The sequence below is a fragment of the Amblyomma americanum genome, chromosome 1, assembly GCF_052857255.1.
Source record: "Amblyomma americanum isolate KBUSLIRL-KWMA chromosome 1, ASM5285725v1, whole genome shotgun sequence".
Lineage (NCBI taxonomy): Eukaryota > Metazoa > Arthropoda > Arachnida > Ixodida > Ixodidae > Amblyomma > Amblyomma americanum.
The window spans coordinates 99,841,716-99,853,849 of record NC_135497.1 but is presented as its reverse complement, the minus strand read 5'-3'; the positions used below and the strand labels follow the sequence as shown (position 1 = coordinate 99,853,849).

Genomic DNA, 12,134 nt, shown 5'->3' with positions numbered 1-12,134 from the left:
ATGTTCTCGAAAAAAAGCAAAGCTGTTTAACAAATCATGATATATATATATATACACACACACACACAAAACGGAAGGCGGGAAAGTACGGCTCGCTAAGATGTCACATGAAATGCTGCTCTACACGGCTCAAGTAGGAAGCGAATGACAATGAACCAAGACAGAGCAAACCAAGACAAGCAAAAGGTTCAGATATCTTCGTACCATCCTAACAGGCATCCTGCTCCGGTTTTAAACAGCATAACAGCGACATGCCAGTCCGGACACTTTGTTGACGCTGTCGCGAAACACGAACGCAAAATTTTAATTTTATTAAGCAATTTATAGGGAAGAATTAATCTGTTAATTGCATTCAACAATTTCTTTGCAAACTTTTTGCCTGCCGGAACTACGGGCGCCTCTATAAGCTCTGAAAGGTGCTTCTAATTCAAAACACAAGTGCGCTTCGTTGCTACACGTGCCGTACAGGGTGGTGGTGGTAGTGGTTTTTAAAATAATAGTAAAAAGGAAGGAAAAGATTTTTGCTAGCCTCGGCATCTGCCATCGATACTGAAGCACATGAGCTGGGGTAGCGGAAATAAAGGATAGCAGGCAGAATGGAGAAACGAAATGAAAGAGGCGCTGCTTCGCATCACAAAGTGCCAACCACTCCTGAACGTAACACGGCCAATGATGCCGGTCATTTCATTCGCTTGGAAAAATAGGGTGTGCTTTTTTTTTAGCTCCCGATGAACTGGCGATGTTTGAAGGAGGGATGATGTCTTGTAGTGAAACTTGGTCGAAGATATTTCGTACGATGAACCTCACGTCGAGGCGTTAGGTGCTAAGTTGCCTTAGTTTGGAGACGAGGGCGCCCTGCCTTTTCGCTGGTGGTATTTCACTGCGGCAAAATTTCGCAAGCCTGTAGAAAGCAGCCGGAGTAGGATACAAAGAAAGGGTGATTTAAACAGTGTTATTGTCATGAAACACAGAACACGCACTTTTCCCCCCTGACTTCAGAATTCAGCTTGTAACATTATTTAGCAGACTCCACATATGTAGCGGCTGGAGCCACCATCCGCCGTTTGTATTGTCAGTCGGCGCCCGAGTGGCCCGGCAAAGTTACCGAATGCTGCCAGTAGTGGTCAGAGCAAGGAAGCATCGAGCGAACAGTCACCTGCTTGCCGTCAGCGTCGCGGTGCGCGGTGCCGCAATCTCTTGCTCAAGGTGGCCGCCATCTGTCCTTGCAGGAAACTACCCAGCATGTCCATCATCATCCGTCTGCAGAACTTGCCCTGGGCGGCGAACTCTCTGGACATCCGCCGCTACTTCCAGGGGCTCAGCATCCCGGAGGGCGGTGTGCACATCGTGGGCGGCGAGAAGGGAGACGCGTTCATCGCCTTTGGCAGCGACGAAGATGCGCGCCAGGCCATGGAGCGCGACGGCGGCAAGATCAAGGAGGTGCGCATCAAGCTACTGCTCAGCTCCCGCGCCGAGATGCAGCGCATCATCGACCATGCGCGCGCTCAGCACACTGCGCCACCCCCCGTTAAGAAGGAGGAGCGCCGCCGTCCCAGCCCAGACGACCGCTCGCGAAGACCGCAGAGGGACCGCTCGCCGCCTAGGCGCCGAACGTCGCGGCGGGACCGTAGCCACAGCCGCTCGCCTTCGTATCGCAGGGACAAGGACCGGTCGCGCTCCTCGCGCTCCGATGAGCGGCGCAGAAGCTTTGACGAGCCCGGGCGGGTGGCTGAGCCCGCAAAGGTGTCCAACGGCCAGGTGCCCGAGCGCAAAGGCTGGGACGAAAAGCCTGCCTTCGCGGATCCCAGCAAAGCTGCTGCGCCCACCTTCCCCATCGGCAGCCTGCCGGCCCGGCAGCAGAACGAAATTGGCTCGGCACCTGTCAACATGGCCTGCCAGCAGCCCGCAGCGCTTCCCAACTTGGCAGCCTTCAACCTACCCGCCGTGGGTCTGATGGGCAACCTGTCTGGCCTGGCTGCCAACATGATGGGTGGCATAATGGCGGGCGGCGAGGCTATGGGCGGCATGGCGGGTAGCGTGGGCGATGGTGTACCCGCTAACGTGGCCGGAAATCTTTCCACCGGGCTGGCCGGTCACATGGGCGGCGGCATGGCCGTCAACATGCCTGGTGGCTTGCCTGGGAACGTCTCTGGCGGAGTGCCCAGTGGGATGTCGGGCAACATGCCCGGCCACTTAGGCGGAATGCCCGCGGGTGCCATGGGAGCAGGTGCGAGCGGCGGCATGGCTGCAGGGATGCCTGGGCAGATGGGCGCCAATATGCCTGGAGCCTTTGGAATGGGCGACGCGATGCCCAACAATGTGGAAAACGTGGGCAACATGGCTCCAGGCTTCGTCGATCGCCGAATGGATGGCAAGGGGGCCGAAAGAGTGATGGCGGGGCACCCTCAGGTGGAGCGCGGGACATGCCTCGTCACGCGGAAGAGACTTGCTGCATCGAGATTCGAGGCCTGACGGGGGCTCCGACTCCAAGAGACGTGAAGGACCTGTTTCGCGGGCTGCGGATATTCGGCGGCTGCATACGCGTGGCCACCTCAGATAACGGCATCAAGAGCGTTGTGGTGAGGTTCGCCAACAAGTGGGACGCTCGCGAGGCACTTCAGGGCGACTTCAAGGTGCTGTGTGGCGACCCTGTCCAGATATGTCCGTTCCCCGAGGACCTTTTCGAACAAACCGAGCTGCTGGTCGCGTCACCAGTGGGCCAGCAGGGCCGGCCGCCCCGCGAAGCTGACATGGTCGTCATGATGAAGGGCCTCCCTTACAACACCAGCGAGCAAGACGTGCTGCAGTTTTTCTCCGGTCTCAATGTTCTGGACATCGTTGTCGAACACGACCGCAGTGGCCGCGTTACGGGCACGGCCTTTGTGGAATTTGGAGACAAGAGAGACTTCGAGACTGCGATGAACATGCAGCGGCGCAAAATTGGCCATCGCTATATCGAGCTTGGTGTGGGCAGCCGTGAGGTCATGTACGCTGCGCGAAATGGCGAGAGTGTCGGCCCGGACGCCATGCCGATGAACCGGCGCGAAGAAGAGCCGCCCGTTATGCACGGAGTGGGTCCGGAGCGTGGGCCAGAGCTTGCTGCTGGACCCGGTCACGGGCCCGGTCCTATGCATGGCCCGGGGATGGGCCCGGCTCATGGGCCTGGCCACTCGCTCGTGCCGCCTGGGCACACCTGCGTCTCCATGTTGGGACTGCCGAGCACCGTCACAGACAGGGACATCGCAGACTTCTTCAGCACACAGGGCGTGATACCGCGCGCCATTCACATAATGCTCGGTGCCAACGGCGTTCCCACCGGCCACGCCTTCGCCGAGTTCGGGAGTCACGCCGACTGTGAGAGGGCATTCCTGCAAGACGGCGCCAACCTTGGCCCTCACGTGATAGCGCTCAAGACGATTCCGTACAGCGAAGTAGCGCAAGCGCTGGGAGGCCACCCGCGTCCCGACGGCCGGCCCGACGGTCGTCCAGACGGGCGCCCGGACAGCCGCTTCGACCGCCGTTTCGAGGGTCGCTTCGACGGCCGTCCCCATGACCGCGGTAACGGTCGACCCGACGGCGGGCGGCCGGGCTTGATGCGGCCCGAAGGCCGATTCGAGCCGCCGGCGGGCCCTCCTCGGGAGCGCGACGGCCCCCCGGCCAAACGGCCGCTGCTCGAGCGCTCCTCGAGACCCCCGCTGTTCCCCGAGCCCCGGCGGGGGCCGCTGTTCCCAGAGCGTGGCGGGCCTCTGCTGCGGGCGCCGCGGCACGAGGAGCCGCGCATGGACGGCTTCGGCAAGCCCGGCTGCGTGGTCACCGCCACCAACATCCCGTACCGCGCCGGCGTTGACGACATCATCCACTTCTTCCAGGGCTACGAATTGACCAAGGAGAACGTCATGCGCCGCTTCAACGACCGGGGCCAGCCGACGGGTGACGCGCGGATCGCCTTCCCCACTCCGCGCGACGCGCAGGAAGCCCTCTCCAAGTTCAACAACCGACCAATGCACGGCCGATCCATATCGCTGGGCATAATGTGAACTGGCCGATTGTGCTGTCCATCCACAAGTCGAGAGAATCAAGGGGTTCAACAGTCAGCATCACCCACTCGTGAAAATCACTGTGCCGTTTTCGTGTGTGCGTGTGTGTGTGTGTGTGCATGTGTGCGTGTGTGTGTGCGTGCATGCGTGCGTGCGTGTATAGCCTGCCGTCGGCTTGTAAGAAAGTGTTCATATATTTCATTGTTACTCAGCCCATAATCATTCATTAAAAGTGTTGTTGTGCATTTGGCGTTGTGATGCTCTAATGTGTGATACACGACGAACCTCCTTTGGTGGGTTCGCTTAATCACACTCCGTCTCTAGTGGCGCAAATCTCTGATTGGCCTTGTTTTTGCTACCTGCAGTTTCTACACTGCTTCACATTCTGAAAGGTACCAGTGTTTCTTCCTCAGCTGCTGATTTCTGACGCGCAAAACCGCCTCTTAGTTTTCCATGGCTTGGAAGATTTTCCCTGCTGGCGAAAGCTAAGCGCCCTTCATATTGCCAGGTGGCGTTCGTGGCGCTCGGAAAGAAGACGACGCTCGTGGTGCTCTCGTTTTGAAAGACGTTGAAGTTCGCCGTCTCGCCAACTGAAGGACGTGCTGCCGAGCCCTGCCTTCTAACAGGTCCTCTCTTGTCACCAACACCGTGACAAATCTGGTGGAGGTCGGATCGATCTCATGTCCCGTACCCCAACCGTTAGTCGGAGCTCCAGTCCAATTCCCGTCACGACGCCTGTTCACCGTACTCGCCGCCGGATTCGAGGCTTACCCCCCGAGCCTGTTCCATCCGGTATGTCCACGGAGCAACCTGCCTTGAGCATCCCAATGCCTGGGGCGTCGACACCCTACTTCACGCTCCAGAACCCCCGCATCCCGAAGTCCTTCCACGGCGACATCTTTGAAGACGTGGAAGACTGGTTGCAGCACTACGAGCGCGTTGCCGCATTCAACCAGTGGGATGACGCCGCCCAGCTCCGGAACGTCTACTTTAGCCTGGAGGACGGCGCTCGGATTTGGTTCGAGAACCGCGAAGATCAGCTGGTCTCTTGGAGTGAGTTCCGGCGTCGGCTCCTAGACACATACGGCAGCTCGGATCGTCGCGAACGGGCAGAACGCGCTCTGCAATCTCGCGTTCAGCTGCCCAATGAAAATGTTGCAGCGTATGTCGAGGACATGACGCGCCTTTTCAGACGCGCGGACCCTGCAATGCCCGAGGACAAAAAAACTGCGCCATCTCATGCGTGGCGTCAAGGAGCAACTTTTTGCCGGCCTTGTCCGCAGCCCTCCGAAGACTGTCGCCGAGTTCCTCACTGAGTCTTCCACGATCGAGAGGGTTCTTCAGCAAAGAGCATCCGCGTACGATCGACCCGTATCCGCCGCCTCCGTTTCCAGCGAGTTACCGTTCCACGGCACCGATGCCTCCCGGATACGCGATCTCATACGGTCGATTGTGCACGAAGAAATCCGGCAGCTGTACGGGGCCCCTACCACAGCTCAAAGCTCCATGGCGACCTTTGTCCGCGAGGAGGTGCAGCAAGTGCTCCGGCCGTCCTTACCTGCCGGTGAGGCTCGTCCATCCCCTCCTCCTTTCGCGCCTGACCGTCGTCTCACCTACGCCGAAGCCCTGCAGTCCCCTGCTCCAGCACCGGCGTCCTTCGTTCCGGCTCCTGCTGAAGTGCCGGGGCCGCCTGCACCCGTGCTGCAGTACGTGGAAGCTCCCCGACCGTCCGCGCGCAAAGCCGACGTGTGGCGCACATCCGACAGACGCCCCCTATGCTTTCACTGCGGGGAACCAGGTCACCTGTATCGGCACTGCCCCTACCGCCGTCTGGGCCTCGAAGGGTTTCCCCCCGATTCTCCTCGACCCCGCTATGGCGAACGACCCAGGGCCGTCGCGGATTTTCTTGAAGACCAACGTTGGCAACAGTCTCGTCGCCAGCGGGCTCGATCCCCATCGCCCGGGAGTCGTCCTTCACCTTCTACCGCGAGTTTTTCCCGGGCGGCGCAAGGCCGATCGCCCAGCCCACGGCGGGAAAACTGCAACCAGCGACCTTAGGGGGTGGGCTCGCTGGACGTCGTTCTGAGGGGAACCCCCATCGCCGCGGGCACGACATGCCGACGCCTCGCGGGTTCCGAAGTCCGCGGTCACCATTCACTCCGACACAGCGACACTCCCTCGACATAACGACGCTTCGACGGTTCCGAGGTCCGCAGTACCCGTTCGCTTCGACACATCGACACTGACACATGACGGCGCCTCACCGATTCAGACGCCCGCATTCTCCGATACTTCCGACGCACTGACCCCATTAGAAAGCACACGCCACGCCGACGAACTACCGGTGGCACAGCCTGCAGACAACGACGCCTGTGCCCGATCATCCTCTCCGGAGCCTGCATCTCGTGAGCGGCTTTCCTTAGACATACCTGTGATGCTGGATGGTCGCCACGTTCGAGCGTTATTAGATACTGGTGCTGATTATTCGATTTTAAGCAGCCAGCTCGCCGCCGTCCTCAAAAAGGTTCTCACGCCATGGGCTGGCACACACGTTCGCACTGCGGGCGGTCATTTGATTGCACCTCTCGGCATGTGCACCGCCCGAGTTCAAATCCGGGAGTCCACATTTGTCGTCTGCTGTCTTGTTCTGAATAACTGTTCGCGCGACCTCATCTTAGGTGTCGACTTTCTGCGTGAATATGGGGCGATTATTGACCTACGCGATAACAAGGTCACGTTTTCAACTGAGAGTGCTGTCGCCCTCCCCAACGCGCCGCGACCAAGCCAGACACTTCGAGTTTCTACGGACACAGTCACCCTGCCGCCTCGAACCAGCGCCTTCATTACGGTTGAGTGCGAATCATTTCAAGACGGTGACGCCATCGCCGAAACCAACCTGTCATTACTGTTGACGCAAGGCGTGTGCGTGGCCCGCAGTCTGATCCATCTTCACAGTGGCCAGTCACAGGTACTTGCTACCAATTTTTCGCACGAGCATCGGCATCTTTTTCGCGGCACTTCCGTAGCCTTTATCGAACGCATCTCCGATGTTTCCGAGTGCTTCTCCTCAGAACCAGTGCAGCCTCCTTTTCCCCTCGAGAGCCTCGATGTCAACTCCGCGCTGTCAACCAGCCAACGGGAGCAGCTGTGTGCACTATTGCTCGAATTCAGACAGTGTTTCGCCTCCTCGTCGAAAGTGCGTCAAACTACCATAGCCAAGCACCACATCGTGACGTACGATGACGTACACCCGATCCGTCAACACCCCTATCGGGTATCGTCTACAGAGCGCGAAGTCATTAAGTCCCAAGTTAAGGAGATGCTCGAAGATGACGTTATTCAGCCTTCCAACAGCCCATGGTCCTCGCCGGTCGTCCTCGTTAAAAAGAAAGACGGCACCCTCCGTTTCTGCGTCGATTACCGGAAGCTGAATGCAGTCACGAAGAAGGACGTTTACCCATTGCCACGTATTGACGACTCTCTCGACCGCCTTCGGCGCGCTCGTTATTTTTCGTCCATCGACCTAAAAAGTGGCTACTGGCAAATTGAGGTCGATGAGCGGGATCGTGAGAAGACGGCCTTTGTCACTCCCGACGGCCTTTATGAATTTAAAGTTCTACCTTTCGGTCTTTGTTCTGCGCCTGCCACATTTCAGCGGATGATGGACACTGTCCTTTCTGGTCTTAAATGGCAGTGTTGCCTAGTCTATCTCGACGACGTGGTGGTTTTCGCCGACTCATTTAGCCAACACCTTGATCGCCTGCGGACGGTCCTCGAAGCCCTTCGTTCAGCTAACCTGACATTGAAGCCCCAAAAATGCCACTTCGGTTACCAGGAGCTAAAATTTCTCGGCCATGTCGTCAGCGCCGCCGGCGTGAAGCCCGACCCCGACAAGCTGGCCGCGGTTGCGGAATTTCCACTGCCACGTGACAAGAAAGCTGTTCGGCGCTTCCTAGGGCTCTGCAGTTACTATCGGCGTTTTATCGAAAATTTCGCTGACCTCGCAGAACCGCTGACTCGCCTCACCCGTGACACCACACCTTTTGTTTGGTCCCACGAGCAAGAAATGGCTTTCGCCGAGCTCCGCCTGCGACTTCAAACGCCGCCCGTTCTTGCCCATTTTGATGAGCGAGGTGACACTGAGATACACACCGACGCCAGCAACATCGGCCTCGGCGCGGTTCTCGTGCAACGCCAGGATGGCGTTGAACGAGTCATCGCTTATGCAAGCCGCGCTCTGTCACGCGCAGAGATGAACTATTCGACGACAGAAAAAGAATGCCTCGCCATTATTTGGGCTGCTGCGAAATTTCGCCCCTATCTTTATGGACGCCCTTTCAAAGTGGTCACTGACCACCACTCCTTGTGTTGGTTGACCAACCTGCGTGACCCGTCTGGACGCCTGGCGCGATGGAGCCTTCGCCTGCAGGAGTTTGACCTCACCATTGTTTATAAGTCCGGACATAAGCATGAAGACGCCGACACCCTCTCTCGTGCGCCTGTCGAACTCGCAACCCCCGACACGGACGACGACATCAGTTTCCTTGGGGCTATCAATTCTTCTGATTTCTCAACCCAACAACGCGCCGATCCAGTGCTACGACCCCTCATCGATTATTTGGAAGGCCAGCCAGCCACCGTTCCTAAATGTTTTTCTCGACACCTGTCGTCGTTTTCCCTGCAACGAGGCGTGCTCTATAAGAAGAACCCTGGTTCCAGTTCGCGCGCGTATCTCCTCGTCGTGCCGACAACACTTCAGGAGGAAATACTTTCTGCGTGCCATGACGAACCAACCTCTGGCCATTTAGGATACTCTCGCACGCTTTCCAGAATCCGCCAGCTGTTCTACTGGCCCAAACTCGCCACTGTTGTCAAACGCTATGTGCAGAGCTGTCGGCAATGTCAGCGCCGTAAGGCCCCGACCGCCAAGCCTCCGGGACTCCTCCAACCTATTGCACCACCACGCGCCCCATTCGATCAGGTCGGCATTGACCTTCTCGGTCCGTTCCCTTTGTCCTCGGGTGGCAACCGGTACATCATCATTGCCACAGACTACCTCACTCGATACGCCGAGGCCAAAGCCTTACCCCGTGGCACAGCGTCCGAGGTTGCGGATTTCTTCGTGCATCAGATCGTACTTCGGCACGGCGCCCCGACCTACGTCATTACCGACCGAGGAACCTCATTTACTTCCCAGATGATGGCCGAAATTTTTCAGCTAAGCGGGACGACCCACCGGAAAACTACTGCTTACCACCCGCAGGCAAATGGGCTGACAGAGCGGCTTAATAAGACTATGGCGGACATGCTGGCGATGTACGTCGATGTACAACACAGGAATTGGGATACGATCATACCGTACGTGACATTCGCCTACAACACAGCAGTTCAAGAGACGACCCGTTTCACACCGTTCCGCCTCCTCTACGGCAGGGAGGTTCAGACGATGCTCGACGCAATGCTCCCTTGCGCAACCGATGACCATCTTTCTGCTGACGCTGAGGAGTTTACCCACGAAGCCGAGCAGGCTCGTCAGCTAGCCCGTATTCACATCACCCAGCAACAAGACAAAGACTCGCGGCGATACAACCTCCGGCACAGACAAGTCTCCTACCATCCCGGCGACCAGGTTTGGGTATGGATACCTGTTCGACGACGCGGCTTGTCCGAAAAACTCATTTGCCGCTATTTCGGTCCCTACAAAGTCTTGCGGCGCGTCAGCGACGTTAATTACGAGGTAGAACCGGACGCTGAACTTTCCCAGCAGAGAACCCGTCGAAAGCCCCGTCCAGAGATCGTCCATGTTTTGCGCCTGAAGCCGTATTTGGCACGGTGACCCACCCAGAATCTTCGTGCCTCTCTTGTGTGATTAATTGTGCTTGTGTGTGCTTGTGTGTGTGCTTGTGTTCGCGCGCTCTTCTGCGCGTGTTTTTTTTTTTAAGAGGGGAGGAATGCCAGGTGGCGTTCGTGGCGCTCGGAAAGAAGACGACGCTCGTGGTGCTCTCGTTTTGAAAGACGTTGAAGTTCGCCGTCTCGCCAACTGAAGGACGTGCTGCCGAGCCCTGCCTTCTAACAGGTCCTCTCTTGTCACCAACACCGTGACAATATAAAGTCAACTTTTCTCATCGAATAAAAGATGTTACCCAGGCAGCGTTTCATATATACTACGGTCAGTGCCCGAAACGCATTTCGTGCAGCTAGCTGTATATGCGTTGAAACGCGCAAGAGGCTGTCCCATGAAATGACCGTGCTGCTGTTGAAAGGTAAGGAAAGCTAATACTCGCTCATCTCGAGCAGGAGAGACAGCCTCGCATGAACTTCTGGGTTCTGCGTTCAGTGTTACACTAGACACCTGGACGTATTGCAATGACGTCGATATTCGGGCATGTAATAGACCAACGCTTTCACGCGCACTGCGTACGATTCTTCTATAGCTTAAACCGCTCGCTTATTCGCGCTGGAATTTGACGCAAAACGGCATACGACAGTCTTGCTTTTTTCAATACAAAGTTTGGATTATGTACTTAGCTGATTCGATTAGAAATAAATCCGCGTCGTCTGCAGCATTTGCGACCCCATAACAAGCAGCGTTGCGTAGTGCGCTTTTAGCTGTGCACCCAGTTAGTATCGCCCGATTGTCGCCTGCTATGATGTTCATATGGCTCGCATTGGCAATAGCTGCTTTGAATTTGATGTGAGCGCGAGGGAATAAGTTTTGACAGCCGAATTGTGAATGCATACGAGCCGCCCGCTGCCGTTTTCCTTGCGGGCGCGATAATAGTGTGGGTGCACTTTTCAAACAAGAAAAGCAACGCAGTTTGCGAGATTCGTTTCCAGAATGCTGAGCCTGATTTGATTTTTCACGTATTGCAAGCGGTGTCACAAACATGCTTGCCTTTCAAATTCGCGCAGATTCGCAAGGAGAACATTGGAAGGCTAGATACGTTTTTGCATAGACTAGGTTCCCTTGGCAACTTGCACTGCGGGTTCAAATATTCATCCATATAAGACATTCGCTGTGCTTATTTCCTCATTAGTGCGTAAGACCTTAAACATTGTAACAACACGGGCCGCACTAAGGAGGAGGGTGCGAGCATGAAAAAGTCGCCGGAAACGGCTCGCCAGCTTTTGCGCTTGATTGTGGTTCTCTGCTGCGTGTAGAAGTGTATTGTTTGGCTCAGGTGTTCATGACTACACAATGCAGCGATTGAGCAAGTTGATGTCCTCTCCTCTGAGGGTGTTTCAGAGCCCCTTTAAGAAATGCATTTATCATGAGTTCATGATACTTGCCACCTTACCTCACGCCTAAGAAAAAAATGCACTTGTTGGCCGTTTTTTATGTTCTCGAAAAAAAGCAAAGCTGTTTAACAAATCATGATATATATATATATACACACACACACACACACACACACAAAACGGAAGGCGGGAAAGTACGGCTCGCTAAGATGTCACATGAAATGCTGCTCTACACGGTTCAAGTAGGAAGCGAATGACAATGAACCAAGACAGAGCAAACCAAGACAAGCAAAAGGTTCAGATATCTTCGTACCATCCTAACAGGCATCCTGCTCCGGTTTTAAACAGCATAACAGCGACATGCCAGTCCGGACACTTTGTTGACGCTGTCGCGAAACACGAACGCAAAATTTTAATTTTATTAAGCAATTTATAGGGAAGAATTAATCTGTTAATTGCATTCAACAATTTCTTTGCAAACTTTTTGCCTGCCGGAACTACGGGCGCCTCTATAAGCTCTGAAAGGTGCTTCTAATTCAAAACACAAGTGCGCTTCGTTGCTACACGTGCCGTACAGGGTGGTGGTGGTAGTGGTTTTTAAAATAATAGTAAAAAGGAAGGAAAAGATTTTTGCTAGCCTCGGCATCTGCCATCGATACTGAAGCACATGAGCTGGGGTAGCGGAAATAAAGGATAGCAGGCAGAATGGAGAAACGAAATGAAAGAGGCGCTGCTTCGCATCACAAAGTGCCAACCACTCCTGAACGTAACACGGCCAATGATGCCGGTCATTTCATTCGCTTGGAAAAATAGGGTGTGCTTTTTTTTTTAGCTCCCGATGAACTGGCGATGTTTGAA

General features: G+C 55.7%; 1 pseudogene; it reads left to right on the top strand.

The window, feature by feature from the left end:
• The first annotated feature begins 729 nt into the window (after positions 1 to 729).
• Positions 730 to 4,282, top strand: LOC144113342 (RNA-binding protein 12-like; annotated as a pseudogene).
• The last annotated feature ends 7,852 nt before the right edge of the window (positions 4,283 to 12,134 follow it).